Source organism: Schistocerca cancellata, chromosome 2 (assembly GCF_023864275.1).
Source record: "Schistocerca cancellata isolate TAMUIC-IGC-003103 chromosome 2, iqSchCanc2.1, whole genome shotgun sequence".
NCBI lineage: Eukaryota > Metazoa > Arthropoda > Insecta > Orthoptera > Acrididae > Schistocerca > Schistocerca cancellata.
The window spans coordinates 1114057099-1114072564 of NC_064627.1; positions in this window are offsets into that span (position 1 = coordinate 1114057099).

The window sequence follows — 15466 nt, forward strand, 5'->3', positions numbered from 1 at the left end:
CTACTTAACTGATTTTCTGCTGTGGTTAAATGTTTGATGCAGTAGAATGCATCTTGACACAAACAATTCCCAAACAAAACAAAAATTTATTGGCCAAACCTTTAACCGTTGGTAGAAGTCTGTACATACACGCGATTTGTGCACCTAGTTCAAGCCGTGTTCTGCGCCCTTGAATATAAGCGTAACATATGTTAAGCAAACAGTGTGGATCTTTTCCTGTTCCCTAACGCAGCGTGCTATCACATTGCTTTTGAAAACATTAATAGATTACTAAAAATCTTATGCTAGCGAAAACAATGTGTTACGTGTTAACAAGCATAACCACCACAAGGAAGATTACGTAATACAGTAGAAAGGGGCAGAAGCGGGATCGAACCTCATGAACTATAACCTATATAACGTTTAAATGACATAACACTCTCAACTTTAAATTTATTTCAAAGCAAAGACAAAGCAGTATCGCTTTTTACTAATGATCGTCTTATTTAATATTACTGACACTTTCAATATGTCAAATTGGTGGCATTTGTCGTTGTTACCGTACACGTAATACGAAATCTAATTTAGGAGGCATTCTAAGTGCTTAAGAAATAAGTTTGTCTTTTACAAACATTTCAAATTTATATACGAGGGCTATCCACAAAGTACATTACGTTTTGGAATCAAAAATAAATAAATTATTGGAATTTTTTTTTATTATATACAGATGAAAGCCACACTTCAATACTACTTTTCTACGTAGTTGCCATTTAAATTAAGGCACTTATCGTAGCGATGGAAGAGCTTGGAAATTCCTTCGTCGTAAAATTCGGCCGCCTCCGCCTTCAACCACGTGGTTACTTCTTCTCGAAGCTGTGCGTCGTCATCAAAACGCTGCATAGCCAACCACTTCTCCATTGCTGGGAATAAGTGGAAGTCGCTCGGTGTCAGGTCGAGACTGTACGGAGGATGAGGAAACAACTCCAACTTAAAAGATTCGAGAACTTCACGAGTGGCATTTGCCGTGTGGGCCCGGGCGTTGTCGTGAATCAGCAAGATCTTTGAGCCCAACTTTCCCCTGCGCTTGTTTTGTATTGCTCTTCTGAGGTTGTGCAGAGTTTGGCAATACCTTTGAGAGTTTATTGTAGTGCCTCTTTCCAGGAAATCCACAAAAATAACACCTTTTCTGTCCCAAAAGACAGTCATTACGTGGTTGAAGGCGCAGGCGGCCGAATTTTACGACGAAGGAATTTCCAAGCACGTCCATCGCTACGATAAGTGCCTTAATTTAAATGGTAACTACGTAGAAAAGTAGTATTTAAGTGTGGCTTTCATCTGTATATAATAAAAAAATTTCCAATAATTTATTTATTTTTAATTCCAAAACGTAATGTACTTTGTGGATAGCCCTCGTATTTATAGAAAAGCATAATTTTTTGTCTGTGAAAAAAGACGTTCAAAAACGGAACAATGGTGTTTGATTTGGGGGTAGCCGTTTTAAAACTGGACATTGATCATTGTAATGAGCTGGGGAACAAACAAAACAAGGACTCGGCTGACATACCACTCTCGTTGGACGCTGACGTCGCCCAGCTCACCCGGCGAGCTGAGGCGCTGCTATTACTGTGCCAGCGGAGAAGACTGCGGCCGTTGCTGGGGCGACGGCTCCTCGTCGCAGACTGACTGTGGCTACGTATTCGGCTCGACAATCTCTACGACTGCATCTCTTGTCGCCTTAGGCTGGTGACAGTGTGAGACAACGGGCAGAGAGCTATGACAACTGGGAAGTGAGTGCCTTTCGAGATACCTGCACGCCGAGCTCAACTTGTCAGCAATTTGATGCGGCTCGCCAAAGCGACATATTCTGTGTAAGTGTGTACGTGAAATGTTTGTGTGTTTTCATCTCCCAACTGCCCCAAAATCCATTTTTCTCTCGCTTCTGTTCTTCTCTTGTACCTTCCCTTTCCTTCTCTCCTGCCTCTTATGTCAACTGTGACGCATTGTGACTATAATTCCGTGGAATCAAGATGTTAGGTGGCTTTCGGTATATCCTAGTCAGGCTGAAGGAGAAACCGAGTGTGTTCATGCTTGCCAGGAGTCGGCGTTTATTACAGGATTCCTAGAAGGTTATGTATGTGTAAGAAGAAGCTGTTCACCTACTTGTCCCTAGTGGGGTTATGTAGTGTTCAACAGGCACTCGAGGAGCCAGCTTCCCCACGCCAGCTGTCAGCCCGTGTCCCTCTCAGCCCCTCCAGTGTGGGCTCGGCAGGACTCGGCAGTGCTGGCCGCCCTCTTTTCCTCGGCGGCCGACTGCGCCGCCTGTCCACTCCAGCCGGCTGCTCCTCCCGCTCGGCCAAAACTTTAATTCTCATCTACCTACATCTACATCTACATCTACATTTATACTCCGCAAGCCACCCAACGGTGTGTGGCGGAGGGCACTTTACGTACCACTGTCATTACCTCCCTTTCCTGTTCCAGTCGCGTATGGTTCGCGGGAAGAACGACTGTCTGAAAGCCTCTGTGCGCGCTCGAATCTCTCTAATTTTACATTCGTGATCTCCTCGGGAGGTATAAGTAGGGGGAAGCAATATATTCGATACCTCATCCAGAAACGCACCCTCTCGAAACCTGGCGAGCAAGCTACACCGCGATGCAGAGCGCCTCTCTTGCAGAGTCTGCCACTTGAGTTTGTTAAACATCTCCGTAACGCTATCACGGTTACCAAATAACCCTGTGACGAAACGCGCCGCTCTTCTTTGAATCTTCTCTATCTCCTCCGTCAACCCGATCTGGTACGGATCCCACACTGATGAGCAATACTCAAGTATAGGTCGAACGAGTGTTTTGTAAGCCACCTCCTTTGTTGATGGACTACATTTTCTAAGGACTCTCCCAATGAATCTCAACCTGGTACCCGCCTTACCAACAATTAATTTTATATGATCATTCCACTTCAAATCGTTCCGCACGCATACTCCCAGATATTTTACAGAAGTAACTGCTACCAGTGTTTGTTCCGCTATCATATAATCATACAATAAAGGATCCTTCTTTCTATGTATTCGCGATACATTACATTTGTCTATGTTAAGGGTCAGTTGCCACTCCCTGCACCAAGTGCCTATCCTCTGCAGATCTTCCTGCATTTCGCTACAATTTTCTAATGCTGCAACTTCTCTGTATACTACAGCATCATCCGCGAAAAGCCGCATGGAACTTCCGACACTATCTACTAGGTCATTTATATATATTGTGAAAAGCAATGGTCCCATAACACTTCCCTGTGGCACACCAGAGCTTCCTTTAACGTCTGTAGACGTCTCTCCGTTGATATCAACATGCTGTGTTCTGTTTGCTAAAAACTCTTCAATCCAGCCACACAGCTGGTCTGATATTCCGTAGGCTCTTACTTTATCAGGCTACAGTCCGGAACTGTATCGAACGCCTTCCGGAAGTCAAGAAAAATAGCATCTACCTGGAAGCCTGTATCTAATATTTTCTGGGTCTCATGAACAAATAAAGCGAGTTGGGTCTCACACGATCGCTGTTTCCGGAATCCATGTTGATTCCTACATAGTAGATTCTGAGTTTCCAAAAACGACATGATATTCGAGCAAAAAACATGTTCTAAAATTCTACAACAGATCGACGTCAGAGATATAGGTCTATAGTTTTGCGCATCTGCTCGACGACCCTTCTTGAAGACTGGGACTACCTGTGCTCTTTTCCAATCATTTGGAACCTTCCGTTCCTCTAGAGACTTGCGGTACACGGCTGTTAGAAGGGGGGCAAGTTCTTTCGCGTACTCTGTGTACTCCGCGGCGTTCGTAATTTCCCTGCACATTCTAAATGTAGTGTCTTATTTCTAATGCTTACTCTGATGTACACAAGTGGACACATGACAATACAAACCTACATGTTTGTCGAAAAGAATACACTTATCTTTTACGAATCATTCAACTCTACATATTTATAGAAAAGTATAAAATAACTTTACAAAAATATCTGATTTCTAAAAATATGATTATTAATCAACAAACAGGATTTACTGAAACATTTTTAGTCCTAATCATTAATTAAGAATGTACAGATATACACTATCAAAATCATTCATCCGTTCACTCCTGTTTGCGTCAAATGGCTCTGAGCACTATGGGACTTAACATCTGAGGTCATCAGTCCCCTAAAACTTAGAACTACTTAAACCTAACTAACCTAAGGACATCACACACATCCATGCCCGAGGCAGGATTCGAACGTGAGACCGTAGCGGTCGCGCGGCTCCAGACTGAAGCGCCTAGAACCGCTCGACCACTGCCGCCGGTTCTCCTGTTTGGGAAAAGGAGTGGGAAGTAATCAGCGCTCTTGGAAGGTCATTCAGTATTAGTGCTCTTAGCATTTGTCCAACATCCCATGCTGTTAGTGGTCTTGATAATCTGCATGTTCTTATTATTCTCCTCTACTCTTCTTAGTGTTGTTTACTGCCTGTATCGGTATCTGGTTGTACAATATCCTATGAACAAAGAATTCCACGTCTTAACTAAAACATTTCTTTAAGAAGTTGCAGTTATTGAGTCTACATATAATTAATATAATAGCGCCATTACTGCCGTAACATACCTTACTAATCTGCTGTAATATCTTCTATTGCTCTTTGCACATGTGTTACTGTTGTGCCAGTACGTATCCACTATCTATCTCTTCTCATTGTTAGTTTTCCTGTGAAGTATTAATAAATGGTTAGAAATTTTTAGTTAAAACATCAACTTTCTATATAGAAACCCGTTTCTCTTGCAGCGAACAAAATATCGTGTCACTTCTCTTCCATAACGCTCATACATCCTGCGTTAAGCACTCCGAATTTTCTATTAACACGCCCCCGCATTTCGGGTCGTCGCGTCCTGACATCAACATAACAAAATCCGCCACCACGCCTGTTATTGGCCCACCGTATCTCTACAGACGTGCTGAGAAAGATACAGTTATTAGAAACAAGTCGGACTGACTTCAACCCAAGGCGATACCAATATATTCACAGCACAGAAATTTACCTTCTTGCGTTCGTCATTACTCAGGATTCTATATGTACTCTTTTCTGTAGATCATCATCGTTGTTCGTCAGGTTTTTTTTTTTTTTTTTTTTTTTAATTTCTTTCGTATCTCGGCTTGCACGTCCTGTTCACAATATCTCATAACATATAGCTAGTACAACTCTACCTTAAATGGCTGTAGGATCTCACAGTGTTCGCCATTCCAGATAACTTCGCACTATTATTCAACTCTAGAGCACTGGAATTTTCTCAGCATTTTGTTCTGTTATGAGTAATTCCATGTTTTCATACTTCTTCCAAACCAGCTCCCCTTCCCTTAAACACATAAATTACGCAACAGATACCTAGCCTAGTATCTACAAAATGAATGAATGAATGAACATTTTTTAATTTATAAATTACTTTCTTCTTTGGCAATCCTCATAGTCTTCAATGCGACTACAACCAAGAACGTTCGAATCTATTATGGAGTTTCCTGGAGAATTTTTCATAAAGTTTCCTGAGTTGATTCGTGAATTAGTTTATCATATCTTTTAATAATTTATCCATTAGTTCCATCCGCTTAACCATCACTCTCTCTTCACCACTCTCCTTATTCCCTATAGTCATTATCATCGCGTCTGTCTTGTGGACTGATCCGACTGGACACTTCTGACGATGGTCTGCCTGTTCTCTTTCGTCTGTCATCAGGACTAATTGACCCGTAATTTCGGACTGTTACCCAGGCGTCTACATGTTCCCTTAAATTGTCTTCATCTTCTGACACATCATTTCCAAACCGCTCATAATTTATCTCATCATCGTATGCATTCACTCGGTTTGCAGCGATGATCCGATCCGTGTCTTCTGTCTTATCACAATCACCTCTGTTATGTTCAGCCATGCCTACATTAGCTACCACACTTGCTTCTTTGACAAGTTTTCGCGACGTACTACGTGTAAACACGTGTTGTACAGTCTATCATAGGACCCTCATAACATACAAAAACACTACACAAACATACTAAATTGACAGAGTGAAAGCACAATTGTTTAAGTATCTCACCTGTTCACAGATTTCACCCATAAAAAAAGAACAACCTGTTGTGACATAAACCCTTCCAAAATTTTCTCAACACTGATGCAATGCAATACCAAGCTGGATGGGAGGTGAGAAATTATGCAACTGAAAAAAAAGTGACTTTATATATAAATATGAAAAAAATTTGTCAAAATAATTTTTTTGATTCAGTTAAAGGGTTCGATTGGCAAAAATATCCCACATTGTAAGGTGTCAGAACAATTGGTCAGATTCATGCCTTACATGAGACCTTTACAAATCGCAATGAGAAGGTGAAGATGACCCCTAACGTAAATCGACAGTTATGAGAACATTTGCCTATCAATATGTAATTGCAAAAAGGGATGACAGTCAATCAACAGTAATTAATACACCATTCCTATACAATGGATGTCTTTGAGCGGAAGGTAGAACAGGGAACGCGAGTCGAGTCGTTTTTAGTTTTGAAAAGCCAGCTCCACAATGGTGTAGCAAAGCCGCGTAGTGGGAGTTACACCAGAAACCACTTAAAGGGGTGGCAGGGAGGAGGACAGCGACCCAGGGCCAGGTGATTCAAGCCAGAGGACCACCTGTAGCAGGTGGCATCTGCACAAGGGCAGAGAAGAAGCTTCAGAAAGCTGTGTTTCGGAATTCTAACAGGATACAAACAAAAGCAAGTGACGCATTTTCGTCCAGCAAGTGCGACACACATAAAGGTCGATGTACTTTAGGCATCTAGAATGAGCACAAAACGTCCGATTGGCGGAAACGCACTAGGAAGGAGGAATATATACTGAAGTTTCGACACAGTTTGATAGAAGGGACGTTGCGATTGGTAGAGGGTGTTTCTACAAAATGAGAGGAACACTCCTACTGGTCGAAAAAAGCCGTGACATTAAAAAGGACCCTAAGTGGAGGGAGGCAGTTCTGCCATGAGTAGGACAAGAAGGAAATTTTCTGGGGCTCTTCTCTGAACTGGCGTCAGATTAGATTAGATTAGATTAGATTAATACTAGTTCCATGGATCATGAATACGATATTTCGTAATGATGTGGAACGAGTCAAATTTTCCAATACATGACATAATTAAGTTAATTTAACAACATACTTAAGTTAATATATCAACTCTTTCATTTTTTGTGTTTTTTATTTTTTTTATTTTTTTAAATATTTTTTTAAATTTATATCTAAAAATTCCTCTATGGAGTAGAAGGAGTTGTCATTCAGAAATTCTTTTAATTTCTTCTTAAATACTTGTTGGTTATCTGTCAGACTTTTGATACTATTTGGTAGGTGACCAAAGACTTTAGTGCCAGTATAATTCACCCCTTTCTGTGCCAAAAGTTAGATTTAATCTTGAATAGTGAAGATCATCCTTTCTCCTAGTATTGTAGTTATGCACACTGCTATTACTTTTGAACTGGGTTTGGTTGTTAATAACAAATTTCATAAGAGAGTATATATACTGAGAAGCTACTGTGAATATTCCTAGATCCTTAAATAAATGTCTGCAGGATGATCTTGGGTGGACTCCAGCTATTATTCTGATTACACGCTTTTGTGCAATAAATACTTTATTCCTCAGTGATGAATTACCCCAAAATATGATGCCATATGAAAGCAACGAGTGAAAATAGGCGTAGTAAGCTAATTTACTAAGATGTTTATCACCAAAATTTGCAATGACCCTTATTGCATAAGTAGCTGAACTCAAACGTTTCAGCAGATCATCAATGTGTTTCTTCCAATTTAATCTCTCATCAATGGACACACCTAAAAATTTGGAATATTCTACCTTAGCTATATGCTTCTGATTAAGGTCTATATTTATTAATGGCATTGTACCATTCACTGTACGGAACTGTATGTACTGTGTCTTATCAAAATTCAGTGAGAGTCCGTTTACAAGGAACCACTTAGTAATTTTCTGAAAGACAGTATTGACAATTTCACCAGTTAATTCTTGTTTGTCAGGTGTGATTACTATACTTGTATCATCAGCAAAGAGAACTAACTTTGCCTCTTCATGAATATAGAATGGCAAGTCATTAATATATATTAAGAACAACAAAGGACCCAAGACTGACCCTTGTGGAACCCCATTCTTGATAGTTCCCCAGTTTGAGGAATGTGCTGATTTTTGCATATTATGAGAACTACTTATTTCAACTTTCTGCACTCTTCCAGTTAGGTACGAATTAAACCATTTGTGCACTGTCCCACTTATGCCACAATACTTGAGCTTGTCTAGCAGAATTTCATGATTTACACAATCAAAAGCCTTTGAGAGATCACAAAAAATCCCAATGGGTGGTGTTTGGTTATTCAGATCATTCAAAATTTGATTGGTGAAAGCATATATGGCATTTTCTGTTGAAAAATGCAGAATGGAGCACTTAACGCTCCGTACGACACAGAGGAGAAATTTGTGTGGACACTGCGTTCACAGTGGCTGCACTCCAGCTAAAAAAATTAGCTGTAGCAACGTTTAGCTCCAACTGTGGAGAAACAAACCAGCCAAATTATTTAATTGTTCTTGTGATAACTGAGAGGGCACCATAATATGCACGCTACTCCAACCATGCACGTGTATATCACCACATAATAAGACTAGGCCTGAGTACAACAAGAAACATAGGTTAAGTTTCTGCTGGGAAGTTCAGCAAAGGCCAGATTAGTTTTGTAGGAATTTCAGTGGGAGAGTAGCACGTCGCAGCTTAAGGTAAATACAGCGTGCAGAGGCGTATACTTTGTTGGTTCACCAGCTTGCATCCACTGTAAACTCGAGCGGCCTTGGGTAATCTTGCGCTCAAATTTGTCACTTGACTAACCATCCACCGTAGATTTGATTGTCATCCTAAATAGTACCGAACTTTGAATCGGAATCGGAAGATTTTCGTAGTACTGACCAACATCATAACATATGTGTAGGAGCAATTTTGTAAAGAAACGTCCATGTAAACTTTCGTATTATTGCGCTTAGCGTTAAAGTAAAGAAACTTCCAACTAAACTTTCGTAATATTGTTTTTAGGATTAACGTGCTTTCAGAGAGTTAATATTTAACATTGTTTAGTATAAACTTATTTCACTTTTTGATGTTGGCAAATGCTTTATCCATTGCGTTGTTTTTATGTTGGCGAGTTGAAAACTGTGTGAAAAGCTGTAATTTGGTGTGAAATATTGCGACATTAAACTTGTCATTTCACCTCACACAGTGTTCTCAATTCTAGAACAAGAAAAAAAAAAAAATAAAACAGCAAACCGCACCCATACAACATCCTTAACTATTTCTATAAATTTGGCCTAGTAGTAACTCGTATTGAACTTGTCACCCTCTTAGATAAATTGCGTAACGCGATCTGACTAAATATTGGCAAAAAGGATATCGTCAACTTACAGGAAGAAAGAAAACCAACTCCCAAACGAATCTGATGGCTTTTGAATACAGTACAGTGGCATGGAACTCAACGCATTTATTGAATTAAGCCCCTATATTCTGCAGAGCTGCTGTATCATCATACTCAAAACGACAGTGAGAACGACTGCTGCTGACTGCGGCTGCCGCACCGTCGTTACTCCCTCGCTGCAGCTCTGAAACCTGCTTTCTCACTTGGACTAATATTGTTCGTATGCCCGCCCGGTTACCCGTTCGGTGTAACGCACGGCTTTCCGCGTGGGAATGAGCGCCTGGTCCCTGGCACGAATCCGCCCGGCGGATTTGTGTCGAGGTCCGGTGAACCGGCCAGTCTGTGGATGGTTTTTAGGCGGTTTTCCATCTGCCTCGGCGAATGCAGGCTGGTTCCCCTTATTCCGCCTCAGTTACACTATGTCGGCGATTGCTGCGCAAACAAGTTCTCCACGTACGCGTACACCACCATTACTCTACCACGCACACATAGGGGTAACACTCGTCTGGTGTGAGACATTCCCTGGGGGGTCCACTGGGGTCCGAACCGCACAATAACCCTGGGTTCGGTGTGGGCGGCGGAGATGTGAAGTGGACTGCGGTAGTCGTCATGGGGTTGTGGACCACTGCGCCTGCGACGGGGACGGAGCCTCTCCATCGTTTCTAGGTCCCCAGTTAATATACAATACAACATTGTTCGTAATAATTCTATCTGTTAGCTGATCTGGTGTCGTACCATATGCGAGTGCGATCAGCTGCTTGCCCACTGGCGAGATAACGACAGTGTCACTACAAGCACGCGAGACTTAAGAGCGCCTCTTATGTCCAGCTGCTCTTAGAGCCTCTCAATTTCCCAAATCTGCTTACAGAGTTACAAACATACAGCTCAGAGACACCCTGGTATATCTACTCGATAATCCATCGGAGTCTAAGCACCTCTCTACTGTGCAGAAGATGGCGCACGCAGAGACACGTCCTCTCCTCTCACGGAGCAGGGCCAGACGCCGACCGCCATTTTCACAAAAACTCTGCCATTGCAAAAGAACAGCAGAAGGACCACACTTCCTTGTCCAATCACAAGGCACGTCCCTGAACGTATGCCCCCTTCCTACTTAGTCATACGGCCTTCCGCTAATCCGTAATACTCCGCGTAGCAGTTAAGTGAAAGTTTCGGGAAAAACTCCCACTGCTGCATAGTTTTTCAGAAGAAAGAGAAGAGTCTACGGCTGTTGGCTCTTTTTACTACTTTTTTCCCTCCAGGTTTAAGCTGCGGACGTTGCACTGCAGCTGGACTGGAGCCGCTTCGCTTCCCACTCCACCTGCAGACATTCACGACCTGAGCCGATATGAAGGAGTACTATTAGGTGCTGGCTTTCAGCCTGCAGGCCTGAGCCCCTGCTGTGCCACTGGACTCGGGAAGGCGGCCGTCCCCAGCGATGCCGCATTGAGTACACTGACGCAAACACTGGTCTGTGCGTGCCACACACCGTGGAGCGGCCCAGTCGTTCACAACGCCTGTCATCGTTCCCTGTCGTCTCTCAGCGAAAACATTGTGCTGTAAATTGGTGTTCTCCATAATAGAATCGAACGTTCTTGGTTGTAGTCGCATTGAAGACTATGAGGATTGCCAAAGAAGAAAGTAATTTATAAATTAAAAAATGCTCATTCATTCATTCATTTTGTAGATACTAGGCTAGGTATATGTTGCGTAATTTATGTGTTTAAGGGAAGGGGAGCTGGTTTGGAAGAAGTATGAAAGCATGGAATTACTCACAACAGAACAAAATGCTGAGGAAATTCCTGTGCTCTAGAGTTGAATAATAGAGCGAAGTTATCTGGAATGGCGAACACTGTGAAATCCTACAGCCATTTAAGGTAGAGTTGTACTAGCTATACGTCATGAGATATTGTGAACAGGACGTGCAAGTCGAGATACGAAAGAAATGACTTACTAATCAAATAGAGAAAAGACTAGCGCCAAGTCAACGATACGTCCTGCGTAAAAAAAAAAAAAAAAAAAAAAAAAAAAAAAAAAAAAAAACTGACGAACAACGATGATGATCTACAGAAAACAGTACATATAGAATCCTGAGTAATGACGAACGCAAGAAGGTAAATTTCTGTGCTGTGAATATATTGGTTTCGTCTTGGGTTGAAGTCAGTCCGGCCGGCCGGTGTGGCCGTGCGGTTCTAAGCGCGTCAGTTTGGAACCGCGTGACCGCTACGGTCGCAGGTTCGAATCCTGCCTCGGGCATGGATGTGTGTGATGTCCTTAGGTTAGTTAGGTTTAAGTAGTTCTAAGTTCTATGGGGCTGATGACCACAGTAGTTAAGTCCCATAGTGCTCAGAGCCATTTGAACCATTTTTTGAAGTCAGTCCGACTTGTTTCTAATAACTGTATCTTTCTCCCTGTAGAGGTCGACAAAGAAAACACATCTGTGGAGATACGGTAGACCAATAACAGGCGTGGTGGCGGATTTTGTGATGTTGATGTCAGGACGAGACGACCCGAAATGCGGGGGCGTGTTAATAGAGAATTTTGGAGGGCTCAACGCAGGATGTGTGAGCGTTATGGAAGAGAAGTGACGCGATACTTTGTTGGCTGCAAGAGAAACGGGTTTCTACATATAAAGTTGATGTTTTTAACTAAACGTTTCTAATCATTTCTTAATACTTCACAGTAAAACTAACAATGAGGAGAGAGTATTATTACAACAAGGTAGTGGATACATGAAACTTCCTGGCAGATTAAAACTGTGTGCCCGACCGAGACTCGAACTCGGGACCAGTTTTAGTCTGCCAGGAAGTTTCATATCAGCGCACACTCCGCTGCAGAGTGAAAATCTCATTCTGGAAACATCCCCCAGGCTGTGGCTAAGCCATGTCTCCGCAATATCCTTTCTTTCAGGAGTGCTAGTTCTGCAAGGTAAGCAGGAGAGCTTCTGTAAAGTTTGGAAGGTAGGAGACGAGGTCCTGGCAGAAGTAAAGCTGTGAGTACCGGCCATGAGTCGTGCTTCGGTAGCTCAGTTGGTAGAGCACTTGCCCGCGAAAGGCAAAGGTCCCGAGTTCGAGTCTCGGTCGGGCACACAGTTTTAATCTGCCAGGAAGTTTCATATCAGCGCACACTCCGCTGCAGAGTGAAAATCTCATTCTAGTGGATACATATTGGTAAAACACTAAGGCGTGTGTGAAGAGCAGCAGAAGATATCGCAGGGAATTAATAAGGTATGGTATGGCAGTAATGGCGCTAGTATAAGTCAGAAATAAGTTTGTAAAGTAATTATATGTAGACTCAATAACCGCAACATCTTTAAAAAGATTGATTTTATTAGGACTTGTAATTCTGTGTTCATAGGATATTGTACAACCAGATAACGATACAGGCAGGAGCCAGCACGAAAAAGGGTAGAGGAGAATAATAACAACATGCAGATTACCAAGACCACTAACAGCACGGGACTTTGGATAAATGCTATGGGCACAAATCCTGAATGACCTTCCAATAGCGGTGATTACTATCGCTCCTTTTCCCAAACAGGAGTGAACGGATGAGTGATTTTGATGGTATATATCTGTACATTCTTAAATAATGATTAGGACTAAAAATGTTTCCGTAAATCCTGTTTGTTGATTAATAATCATCTTTTTAGAAATCAGATATTTTTGTAAAGTTCTTTTATACTTTTCTATAAATATGTAGAGTTGAATGATTCGTAAAAGATAAGTGTATTCTTTTCGACAAACATGTAGGTTTGATTGTCATGTGAGCACTTGTCTACATCAGTGTAAGCATTAGAAATAAGGCAATAGATTTAGAATGTGCAGGGAAATGACGGAACGCCGCGCAGGTAGATGAGAATGAAAGTTTTGGCCGAGCGGGAGGAGCAGCCGGCTGGAGTGGACAGGCGGCGGAGTCGGCCGCCGAGGAAAGCGGGGGCCAGCACTGCCGAGTCCTGCCGAGCCCACACTGGAGGGGCTGAGAGGGACACGGGCTGACAGCTGGCGTGGGGAAGCTGGCTCCTCGAGTGCCTGTTGAACACTACATAACCTCACTAGGGACAAGTAGGTGAACAGCTTCTTCTTACACATACATAACCTCCTAGGAATCCTCTAATAAACGCCGACTCCTGGCAAGCATGAACACACTCGGTTTCTCCTTCAGCCTGGCTAGGATATACCGAAAGCCACCTAACATCTCGATTCCGTGGAATTGTAGTCACAATGCGTCACAGTTGACATAAGAGGCAGGAGAGAAGGAAAGGGAAGCTACAAGAGAAGAACAGAAGCGAGAGAAAAATGGATTTTGGGGCAGTTGGGAGATGAAAACACACAAACATTTCACGTAGACACTTACACAGAATATGTCACTTTGGTGAGCCGCATCAAATTGCTGACAGGTTCAGGTCGGCGTGCAGGTATCTCGAAAGGCACTCACTTCCCAGTTGTCATAGCTCTCTGCCCATTGTCTCACATTTTCACCAGTCTAAGGCGACAAGAGATGCAGCCGTAGAGATTGTCGAGGCGAATGCGTAGCCACAGTCAATCGGGTCTGAGCGGCTGGCACAACCAGTCTGCGACGAGGAGCCGTCGCCCCAGCAACGGTCGCAGCCTTCTCCGCTGGCACAGTAACAGCGCCTCAGCTCGCCGGGTGAGCTGCGCAACGTCAGCATCGAAAGAGAGTGGTATGTGAACCGAGTCCTTGTTTTGTTTGTTCCCCAGCTCATTACAATGATCAATGTCCAGTTTTAAAACGGCTACCCCAAATCAAACGCCATTGTTCAGTTTTTGAATGCCTCTTTGCACAGAAACATTTTCTTATGCTTTTCTATAAATATATAAATTTGAAATGTTTGTAAAAGACAAATTTATTTCTTAAGCACTTAGAACGCCTTCTAATTTAGATTTCGTGTTTACGTGTACAGTAAGAACGACAAATGCCACCAATTTGACATATTTAAAGTATTAGTGATGTTAAATAAGACGATTAGTAAAAAGTTATACTGCTTTGTCTTGAAATAAAGAAATTTGAAGTTGAGATAGAGTTTTGTCATTTAAACATTAAATAGGTTATAGATCATGAGGTTCGATACCGCTTCTGCCCCTTTCTGCTGTATTTCGTAATCTTCCTTGTGGTGGTTATGCTTGTTAACACGTAACACATTGTTTTGGATAGCATAAGATTTCTAGTAATGCTTTCAAAAGCAATGGGATAGCAGGCTGCATTAGGGAACAGTAAAAGATCCACACTGCTTAACAGATGCTACATTGATATTAAAGACCGCAGAACAGCAGTTGAACATCTAGGTGCATAAATCGCGTGTATGTATAGACTTCTACCAATGACTAAGTGTTTGGTCGGCAAAATATTTGATGAGGAATTGTTTTTGTCAAGAGGCCTTCTGCTGCGTGAAACCTTATTTAACGAAAGCAGAAAATCAGTTAAGTAGAGGGTAATTGCAGCAGCACTTTCTTGTGGGAGATCGTGTACTAATTATTTATAACTTCCACACATGCTTAAGTAATTGGCAGTCTGAATACAGCACTATTTTATTTGAGAAATTAATGAACTTCTCAGCGGTATGCTGAGAGATAGCTCTAACGTTGACTGGGTTTACCACAGCTCTGTGCCCACGAACTGAGACTACATTGGAGTCGATAATTACTTCCTGGCGGTAATTTACTACTCTACACTTTACGGCTCAAGTACAGCCATGTTCTGCTACGACTATAATCTAGCGCATAAAACTTTTTGTTCTGTGACCGATAGTGGATTTTTGTCCAGAAACTGTCGTCACTCCTTTCTGCGAACTATGCGCTCAGTTGGAACACCTCGTTAACCACTCCGTCTTCTTAACCTACCATTCCAGAGCAGCAGGAAAGACGCGACATTCAACGTTTTGTGGTAACGGAGGGGGGGGGGGGGGGGGGGACACTCACTCCTTGACTTACCTTATCATTCAAATACTTTGAAACATGCCCCTATCCTT